The sequence below is a fragment of the Egretta garzetta genome, unplaced genomic scaffold (genome assembly GCF_000687185.1).
Source record: "Egretta garzetta isolate BGI_Z169 unplaced genomic scaffold, ASM68718v1 scaffold149, whole genome shotgun sequence".
In the NCBI taxonomy this organism is placed as follows: domain Eukaryota; kingdom Metazoa; phylum Chordata; class Aves; order Pelecaniformes; family Ardeidae; genus Egretta; species Egretta garzetta.
The window spans coordinates 2,045,481-2,056,313 of NW_009269998.1; the positions used below are offsets into that span (position 1 = coordinate 2,045,481).

Below are 10,833 nucleotides of genomic sequence, written 5' to 3' on the forward strand. Positions count from 1 at the left end.
ACAGCTTAGGGTTGGGGTTTTTTTTTTCCATTTTTGCCCATGAAATCAAACATATAAAATGAAATTATAACAGTTCATATTCAAAATGAACTCCATGCCAGATCTCTGAAGAATAATGATGCTAAAAATAAAACGTTACCAGGGAAACTGAATGGAACAGAAATTAGCAATAGGGCCTGATCTAAAGCCACTGAGATAAATGGGAACAGGATCAAACTACACTGAAGAAAATAAATCTGTATTCCAGAATTTCCTCCTTTCACATTTTAGTGGCTTCTGTTCTATGTTTGTGATGAAATCATTCTGAGCTGAAATAACACATAACCTGTCAATAGAATACAGGCTCCTAAGATTCACTGCACTGGGTACCATGAATTCAGCAAGAGGAGCTCTTGTGTGGGCTTTTTTAAGAGGATTCTGGCCCATTTTTGCTCCCTTGTCCTTTAAGGCTACAGACTAGAAACAGAAAATGGGCTTTGGCTGAGGAAATACTAGAGAAGAGCAGAGAAGGAGACGCTACAGCTGATGGCATGGGAAGCCTGCAAGGCACATCTCAGCCTGGATTTACCTTGTGGAAGATGGAAGAAACATGGCAGACACTGGTAACACAAAAGCATCCCAGAGTGACGATGGAGAATCTACAGCTGGCTGATGGAGGAAAGGGGCCAGCTGGTTGGACAACTGGCTCAGCAAGAATGCAGAAAAGGAAGTTACTTCATGACAAGGAGGAATGAGGCTGAAGTCCAAGTTCCAGTGCTCAGGATGAGGCAGACACTGCAAAGGAAATTCAGTTGTAAAATGGTCTGTGTTTTCACATAAAGAAAGCAACAGGGATAAAAAGACAAACTGGCTCAATTTGCTCTCAGAACTATAAGGTATTGTCCTTGAGAACATTATCTACCAACTTTATTTTTGTGTCATTGACAGCTGCTATTAATTACTTGGCTAGCACTTCCTGGTCCTGGGGCCATAGGCTGTAACTGCTTTTTTGGAGACGGACAACATGAAAAACGGGGGAAATCCTATTGTATAAAATCCACCTCACTTTGTTCCATCAGTAACAGAAAGGCACAGCTGAATGCTAATGCTTTCAGGACCCCCAAAACTGTATTGTCACAGCACTAGGCCAGACATACAGACCTCATGCAAAAGAAGTGGCTTTTGTTGAAATCCTCATCATTGTCTTATGACAAAGCCAAAAGCCCGGATGCAACGGGAACCACTCCACTAGTAGCCCAACAGACCAAATATTTGTGTGTGCAAGTAACATTACTGCAATCCATGGGAATTCTGATATAATTATGCCCACACTAATGTGATCAAAATTCTGTAATTTTACTCCTGACAGAGAGGATTCTTGGATGTTCTTGGATGCTGTATTACTGCCTATAATTGGTTAGTTCTGTCTTTTTATTCAGTACTAGTTTTCATAGTGCTATTTTGTTTTCCAGTGCAAAGAGTTTCTTGCTAAGTCTGGTTTAATGATTCTTTCTTCCAGCAATATAGGAAATCTCAGAGTACCTTATTTCACTACAGCTGATGAGGCTACTCTGTACATCCTTCCATGCAAATTTTGTTATTTACTAGCAGGGTAGTGGGGAAGGAGAAACAGGAAAAAAATTCCCATTAAGCAATTCACCATTTTCTATTAAATCAAGAATGGGGTAGATTCTGCTCTTGTTTACACTGACACAATCGTGCTGATGTGTAGAGGGCTTTGTACAGGCACAGGCAGAGGAATGCTTCAGCCATAAGTATATTACTGTTGAAGTGACAAGCATGATTTTGCCAAAGTAGTCTGCCTGAGGACTTGGAGAGGAGTTAAATCACCTCTCTCTCCAGCGAAGAAAGAAGCAGGTACCCAATTATTTCTAAAATACTGTTTCAAACGCAAAACAGGACTTATTTCATGTAGATTTGCAGTAAGGGTTTTTTTTTAAGTGAGGGAGAATGCTGACATCTACAAAGCTGAAATAGATTTCCCATCCGTTCCTTCATAAGCAGCTCAAAGGCTGGTTCATTTCTGTGTTCCAAATTCCCTGTTCCAAAGCCAATCTCCCATTTAGGGGTCAGTCCTGGACTTCCCTGTAAGGCTATTGCTATTACCGCAATTAACAACCCTTCCACAGCAAAAGCTTTACTCTGTTAGTACCTCTGGTTATAAAACAAACCCAAGGTACAGCTCCTGGCATGGCTTTTTTCAACTGCCTGAATGTCCTCATACAGAAGGGTGAACAACTCTCAATAGCTACGTGGAGCCAACTGCCTACAAGAGGTCTCCAAGCCTGGCCTGCCCTGCACCGATTTCCCCCTTAACATAAGAGCTAATAACTTGAGTCAGTTTTACGTAATTAAAATTTCATCTGTTCTTTCACTTATATTAGCAGCTCTTCCATCTTGTGTTTCTAAACTCCTTTTGAGAAAGTCAAAAGGTGGAGAATTATTCAGGATACATTATGTTAAGTGTCTAGATACTCTAATTTCAGCATAGAGATACACACATTCATAGGGAGTATAGAGTCACCTACCACAAAATAAAAAAAAACCCCACCCTCTCTATTTCTGAATATGTTAGTCTGCTGCTATAAAATAGCCAATTAACTATTTTCAGACAGAAGACATTACTTCAGGATTATTTACAGAGAAGTACGATGACTCCAGACTTGACATCTCCATCCCACATTTGCTAATTTTAGCACCAATCTCAAGCTTATTTCCTCACTTCACCCACGACTTTGCTGTGGTATTGGTATCAGAGATCTCTGCCACGATATCCATTCCTACTCAGTGATGGCAGAAAGGCTCCCCTGTTTATGCTATTGCTCCCTAACTGAAGAAATCTTAATATCTACCTCCTCTTTCAAAAGAGTGAAAGCTTAATACTTGCCAAAGTAACTCCCTTAATACCTGTCTGCCCTTGAGGATCATGGTGTAAAAATCCTCTGCATCCCTAGGCTTGTTCTAGATAAACCCTAGAAACAAAAACACCAAAGAAAACCTATCCTGCCTATGGCACTGACAGCTTCACACAAATCATTCCAGTCCAAACTCACAGAGGGCACGCTGCTTGCTAGGAGCACACTGCCGCATGTGAACGCAGACAAATTCCACATAGCAATGTCTATAGCACATCGCATCTTCAAAGCACTGGTGTAAGCAGAATTATTTGATCCTCGCAGCATGGCTAAAAGAGGATCATTATACCACTATATACCTAACAAGCAAGAAGAGCGAGCTATGAGGCGAGCTATGTTTGCAGGGTCTTCTCAGACCTCCAATCATTTAGTTTGTCTTCTGCAGTTCAGAGGCTTACCTCTCACACAGGTATAACATAGGCTGTACTTGACATAAAGGTTTAAAAAGAATCCCGTCGTACTGGCCCCTGCCACTGAGCCCCACGCTCTGAGTTGTCTTAATTCCTCACCATTTAGGAACTTAGTGCCATGCTTTTTCAAGCCGTTACTCATCAACTTAATGGTGGTTTTCACTCTCCTAACTGAAAAAAATAAAAATAAAAAAGAGAGAGATGCAGAACTAACCACAGCAGATCATCAGCTAACACTGAAAAGCCTTAGGGCGTTCACCTAACTCCAAGTTCTCCATTCTGCTGGAGAAGTCACTATAACCCACTATACAGAGAAGAGAGGAACAGCAGCTTTAACTGGCAGCACAGACAGATACTGGCACGTGTCAAAAGTTTAAAGTAGCAGAAACTCAGGGCAACCTTTTTTGCAAAGAAATTTTCCTTTTTGATGAAAATTCTAAAATTAATAGCTCTTTTCACTTAAAACAATCATTATCATTTAAGGTGGTAAAAAACAAGTGAACCAGGCAGAAACTTCTGGACTTAGACTCATCCCCTTCTTTTCACTACCCACTCCTCCTGTGATACTCGCAAGGAATCTGCCAGCTTGAAACCTTAGACTGGGACGGAGGAGAAAAAAAAAAAAAAAAAAAGAAAAAACTTTGTAAGAACAGAGGTTTGAGAGAAAGCTGTAGGTCTTCAAGTCTAGGTTGCCTGCAAAAGCAAACATGCATGAAATAAATGTCTAATTCTGGCATTTACAGTATAGAAAAAATAAATAAAGTACATTCAACATTATGCAGTGAAACACAGTAAATATGAGAGAATGAGCACTGAAGTACACTGAGACAAGCAGCAGCAGCATCTGAAGGGTCAGCCGGATAGAGGCTAATTTCCCATTCATGTGACTACAACGTATAGATGCATCGCAGGGCCAGTATTTTGGCATTGCTTATTAGCACTGCTGAACTCTCCAGAGTTACCTGCATTTGATGTGTTTGTGTCAAGCCTTACGTGTGCCCTTGGGTTTGCTTGTGAGCCATGAAACACTGACCCTGCAGCTGGATTTCTGCCAGAGGAGCTCTGTGCATAGGCAGGGGCTCTGCAAACGCACAGAGACTTTGGTGTAAAGATCCCTTTGCAGGTAAGTCCTTAGATTCTGAGCAGAGTCTGTCTTATATTTGTATATTGAGTCCATGAACCTTATCAAGACTTCTAAGGGTAACTGTAGCATAGATAACTACTAAGCGGTAATAGTTACTATGCTATTATGGTTTTATTCTGCTTCTCTTGTGTTATCCTTATTGAAGTCAGCTGCACTATTTCGATTTTCAACTTTCTCGAGTCTTTTAAAGACGTCGCTACATTTTAAAGAAAGGAATCTTAATTCTCTTTCATGCATAAAGTACTCAGGTTTTTACATTAGAAACAATGAAGAAGTCAGCTGGAAAACAAAACTATTTGTCATTTCTATCAGATGGAATTTAGCAATTACTAAAGCCAATACACAAGAAAGAAACAGCTAATATTAAAATCCAAAAGTACAAAATGTTTCTTCCTCTTGCCCGAGTCACTTTACATTGGTCAAGTAGGAGGGTAGGAGTTTGCTCTTTTAAAAACATGATCCCACTCTTACGCGTCTGGGTTTGGCTCATGAGTCATGATAATTTGGCTGTGCTAAATCAACACCAACCATTCCAGCTGTAAGAATGAAACCATGAGGAGTACTGAGAGACCACGTGGAAGTCCTCAAATCTCAAGATAGAAGTAGGCAAATGAGTATCAAAGAAGGCCTGATTCAAATTCCAGTTAAGTCAAAGGAAAGAGCTTTTGAAAGGAATTTTGGATAAAGCTTTGTGAACTCAAGAAACTGGTTAGCTCAGTGATATTTTTGTCATCATGAATTGTTTGAATAGGAACCCAAATTAATCCTATACAATTATTCAGTGACTGCATTTGCATTGTTGCAAGCCTACACTTCTCATAGTGGCTTTGAGTTCTCAAGCTATGCTTGTCACTCAGTCACAAAAAGTCTGAGAGTCCCCATCAGAACCCAGACACTGTTGTGAATGTCACAGTGAAACATCTGCCACTGAGTATTACAAATCCCTTTGCGTTCTAAAGACTGGCTTGCATTAAAGCATCCACGCCATAGTCAGAGGGTGGGTGCAGCCAAGCAGAGAAAACGCTGAGAGCATGATGACTGCTATAAAAATGAACCCCCCATCTCATAGCTTGTTTCCACTGAGGAATATTACTCAGGGATTAGAGTCTTCTGGTATTCCTCCTCCCATTCTTCTCCACGTCTCCTTTTAGAATATACTGGGAAAAGCAGAAACGGACTTTTCAGTGCAAATATTTGCTCAAGGGAATTGACCTCAACAGTCATTGTGTTCAACACACGATGAAGTCTGTACCCAGGCATGGGTGCCAGAGCTAGGTTAATGCTAGCTCAGATATGTGTATCCATACTATTGTTAGACTTTCCAGGTATAGAGAGGACACACTGATAGGTTTATTAAAAAATCCTCACCCTTAGTCTGGAAATCACTACTTGTTCAAAACAAAGGCCAGTCTATCTGGCACCAATAAATACAGTGTGAGTCCAAATCGAAGAACTGTCCCCCCTCTTGCATTTACAACTCTACTGACATTTATAACCTCCCCACTACATAACTTCCTTTTTCCCTTCCTCCCAAATCAAAGAACTGCCCCCCCTCTTGCATGTATAACTCTACTGACATTTATAACCTCCTCCTCCCCACTACATAACTTCCTTTTTCCCTTCCTTACTGTAATCAGAAGCAATGCTAACCTCTCTAAATCCATGGATTAAACCAGGGTGCACTTGCCATGAAGAACTTTGGCAAAAATCCCTAGCACATGTAGCGGCTTATGCATTCATGACACCACACTGCAACATTGGGGCTTTTTGGTGGTTAAAACTGTCACCACTCTGCAGAAGTAAAAAGTAAAACTAGAGAAGGTCAGGATAGGCGAAGGATACAATAGAAATCCTGGTCCAAATGCGTGCCTCACCAGATGCAATTGCTTTGTCTAAGCCTAGAAAACACAAGCCTTCCATCATCTAGCAGTATAAAATATTTTATCTTTTAAGAATCAAATCAGATGTCAGTGGCCAAATTAAGAATTAATTTATGCCAGCATGATCTGAAGTAACTTCAGTGCAATCAGTGGAGCCCTATGAATGAGAGCGGCTGTTATACCAGATTCACGCTCAATGATTCTGCAATCACTTTTATTTAGTCACCTAACAAGTAAAATGATGTTGGCTGCTCTCTGAGCTTTATTGTCTCTAAAATGTTATTGATTTTTGTTTTCTGGACTCTGACAGAAAGGTTCACAATATAGGTGCTAATCAGTGATTTTTAATGGCTATTCATTTTACACACATTTTTGGTTCTTAGGCCAAATTTCTATACCCAACCCAAACACAGCTCAATATTATTATTATTATTAATCATTTGTTCAGAGTTGTCATCATGGGCTAAACCTTTTCAAGTTGATGTCCCAGGGTTCATGCACAACTTTGCAAACTCAAGGGTGGATTTTAATAATGTGTTATTGACAGCATTGCATCTTTTGTGTAATTACTCTAGCTCAGATAAAATGTAGGCATAAGAATGCCAGAGTATGATATTTTCCTTCCTTACTTTTTAAAATCTTTGTATAGACTTTCAGCAGAGTAGATTCTAAAAATCAATTTAAATGTAATTATTTCTGCAGAAACCCTATTTTAGATTTACAGACATAACCATTTACTTCAGCTTGCATGCCAACTCCTCTGCTTGGGAAGAGAATCAACAATACGTGATTTATATCTCCCTTCTTCCACCTTTCTCTCCTGCATGTCCCACATACCTCTCTGAATGTCAGGAATCAAAGCCTGCACGATATCGGCTCAACACATTAAGTTAAATTAACAACAAAGCAAAGATCCCAACTCCAAATTTGTCACTTCTGAGTCATGTACACATCAAAATGCTCAGTAGCTATGTTAATATAACTTGCTTCCTAAGCATTATATATATATTGCATTATCGCTACTAAAAAATAATTATTCACTACAAATGCCTCTTCGTCTTTACAGTAGAGGCACGGGAGCCTGCTCAAAATTTTAAGACTACATGGGAATTTCTGGGGGAGGGAAAGGAATCTGAAGAACTTTGTCTCAGTTGCTGTGGTTCCACTTGTAAGAGACTGAAATGGCAAGTTTGGGATGATTCAGATACGTCCCTCTCTCAGAAAAAGTCAAACACTGAATACCAAGTTATATCTCCTCTGAGAGTTCTTATATAGCACAGCCGGTTGCAGCAATGTCAGGAAGTTAAGCATCAGACAACTACTTTCAAATGCAGATCCTTTTCTGCTCTTGAAAATTAATTAAGGCTGAAATTACAACTTTGAGGTAGGTCACCTGCTACTGTGCCTGATTCTACAGAAATGAACTCAGCGAGCCAGGTGGCACTGCTCACATTCCCCCCAAAAAAGTCATGACACATATTCTCTCTCCCCACTGGGAGCCCGGTCTGATGTGCCCTACTTCTACGACCTGTTCATAAAGAGGAAAATAAGCCTGGATGTAGGCCAGGTCCTCAAACTTTGAAATCAGTCAATAGTATTATTTACTGAAAAGCCAGCGTTCTGTGACATCAAGTACAAATAAAAGCTCGTATTGCAATTAAAACCAATAAGCTAATAAGGCAGTAGGCTTACAGTATTCTTAAAAGACTTTGAGGGACTGTAGGTTTTACAGTATTAAATAAATATGCATTGTTGTGGGTAAGATCTTGCCATGAATAAAAGTAATCAAGACCCTGTATATTTTACACAGCTTATATGTGTTGGTAACCTGATATACAGGCGGAAGGTACCATTCCAAGGAGATGCCCTGCAGTCACCTTCAACAAGCTGAAAGCACAGAAGGGAAAAGAGGATGATGGAATTTTATAACTTTATTTCGTTTGATGTAGATAGACTATGAATACCTGTAAAATAGCCGTTTATACATATATACATTTGTTTCCCTGGGTCATTACCATTTTTTGTAGTCAGGCTTCTGTCACCACTGGGTGTTAAGGGCATGCATGTCCTCTCCTACATCTTTTCCATACATCTTTCCATACACTATACCTACATATTTTCTTTTTTTTTTTTTCTTCGTTGTCTGCAGTATGGGTCTAATCCACCAGTTTCAGAGGGTACTGGACTGTACCTTACACAAGGAATTTCAGCCTACTGCAGTTTTAACATACAAAGATCTGAAAATTTTCCATGAGATTAAGCACCCACAATGCAACGGAGTACATCAGTACACTGCAGTTGATGGCATTGCGTTGAACAAAATCCACATAAAATACGAGTTTAGAGCAAGACTCATCAGAAGCATGGCAATGGACAAAAGCAGACCTGCTGGCTACAAAAAGTTAAACAATCATGGAATGAAAATCAGACATTTTCACAGGTAAACTACTGTGGAGCTTCATAGCTTCAAATAAACTGAAGTCTATTACTCTATCTTCGTCCCTCCATCCTCCATGTATTTTTCAAATCTGTCAAATAATGACCAAGTAACTCCCTTTCACTGTCTATTAAGTAATTTTCTTTACTAACATCACCTCATCTTTTTGTTGCACCAATTCTTTTTTTTTCATTTCACAGTTCATGGCCAATTACTGTTTGTTCCATTCCTTCTTCTAATTTACTTTCTCATCATAATCTTCTTTACCAGCTGCATTGAACAGTAAGTATTCATTACTTCTAAATGTTTGTAACAGTGATTCCATGGAGCCTGCGGGTGCTAGTATAATGGCCTGTCAAAAATAAAGTGCATAAAAGAAGAAGGATTTATAGGAAGAGAAATACCTGTTCACCATTATAACCTATATCCTCTTAGTTGTATTTCAGGTGGTAAATATTAGCTGCAAACTTCACTTGTGCTTGAATTAGGAAACAAGGGGGCTTGTGTGAATGTAGAAAGGTGGCTCTAAATAAATATATTGCAAGTTTGGGACTAGTGTTTTGATTAACTTGATCCCAAAGAAGAGAACTGGCATGGAGACAACTCATTCCATTAAAAGGTTGATTTTTTTTTTTTCTTTCCTTTCATGTTTTGCCATGGAGAAGGATAAGCACTTGGAAACATTGTTCTCAACAGAACCATGCATATTAGACCACAGCCAGCACACACCAAGCAGAGGGAACAAGTGCTTGCTGGGTACCTAAGCTCAGAGCAGCAGCCTGGTAATTTGCCGCATGTCCTTTCCCATTGCGCATGGTATATGAAATATTTGTCGGGACCGCAAAGTCTTTATGAACATTTCAGTCTCACTGAGAAAAACAAGCTGATCTTCTGGACTGTGGGATGAAGAACAAACATTTCTGAAGGGCGTGAGAAAGTGCCCATACTTGAAAAATTACATTGTACAGTAGATTGTAAAGAAACTAGATAAAGCGTGTCTGCTGATGCAGTAAATTAACAGAGTGTTGTGTTGGGGTCCATGTGTCCTGCATCATTGCCAAACATCCACAGTATCAGTTTCAATGACATTTCCATCTGTTCGCTCTCTTTACTGCACTAGAGGAGATTCTTCTCTATATCCATGTTTGAGTCATTAGTATATAGCCTATATGTATGAGGTTAGAAGGCATGAAGTTGAATAAACTTTACCATTTTGTACAATTCAAAGCAAAAATTCGCATATAAATTGTTCTTGGGTTCAATTAGCTTTTCATCTCATTGACACTTTTCTATTTTATCTTACCTGAAATTGTCGGCAGTTATGTTAGGGTCTGTACTGGGAAAATGAGTGCCTACCTAAAACTGAAATAACAAACTGAAGTAGTTTGTTTGCCTGAAAAGCAGCTCTGCACGCCTAATATTTAACACAAGATCAAATAAACTTTACCTCCCTCCACCCTAAAAAATTCACCTCAGTGGCTCTCACTTGCTTTATTTTCTTTTCTGTGCATTCTACTGGCAACTACAACCAACCTGTTTTCTCCCAGCAACATTTTACCTTACCAACAAGCCCATATGCTTCTGTGACATACAATGACTGTACATGAGAGTGTCTACTATGGATACCTGAAAACATGATATGATTTTGTAACACATGCATATAATAAAAAGGTACAGAAGAGAATATTACTATTTTGTGATAGAAAATATCATTAGTATGCAAAATACAAAGTTATAAAACAAGAACAGACTGCAGCTTTTAGTACAAAATGATAAAATTATAACTGCCTATAATACAAAGAAGATTCATAGCCAGCGAAAGTTGCAGAAAGAGCCATATGTCAGCTTTTCTGAATGCCTTAACTAAAGTTCATGAGAAAATGGGATAACCTGCAAGAAAAGCAAACAATAGTACAAGTCCATGTAAATTATCAGACATCACATTTAACACCTAGCTTGCTCAGCCTCCATCATTTCTGTATAGCTATAGAATCATAGAATCATTTAGGCTGGCAAAGCCCTTTAAGCTCATCCAGCCCAACCGTTC

At 39.3% G+C, this 10,833-nt stretch overlaps 1 long non-coding RNA gene across 2 annotated transcripts in view; it reads right to left on the reverse strand.

Moving 5' to 3' along the window:
- Positions 1-10,833, reverse strand: part of LOC118453228 — a 72,587-nt gene that overhangs the window by 30,077 nt on the left and 31,677 nt on the right. Inside the window, exon 4 of one of the 2 annotated variants that reach the window (XR_004843133.1) lies at positions 569-681. This is a non-coding gene — a long non-coding RNA (uncharacterized LOC118453228). Of the gene's footprint in view, positions 1-568; positions 775-10,833 lie in introns of both variants that reach the window. The other variant, XR_004843132.1, reaches the window with a different exon arrangement.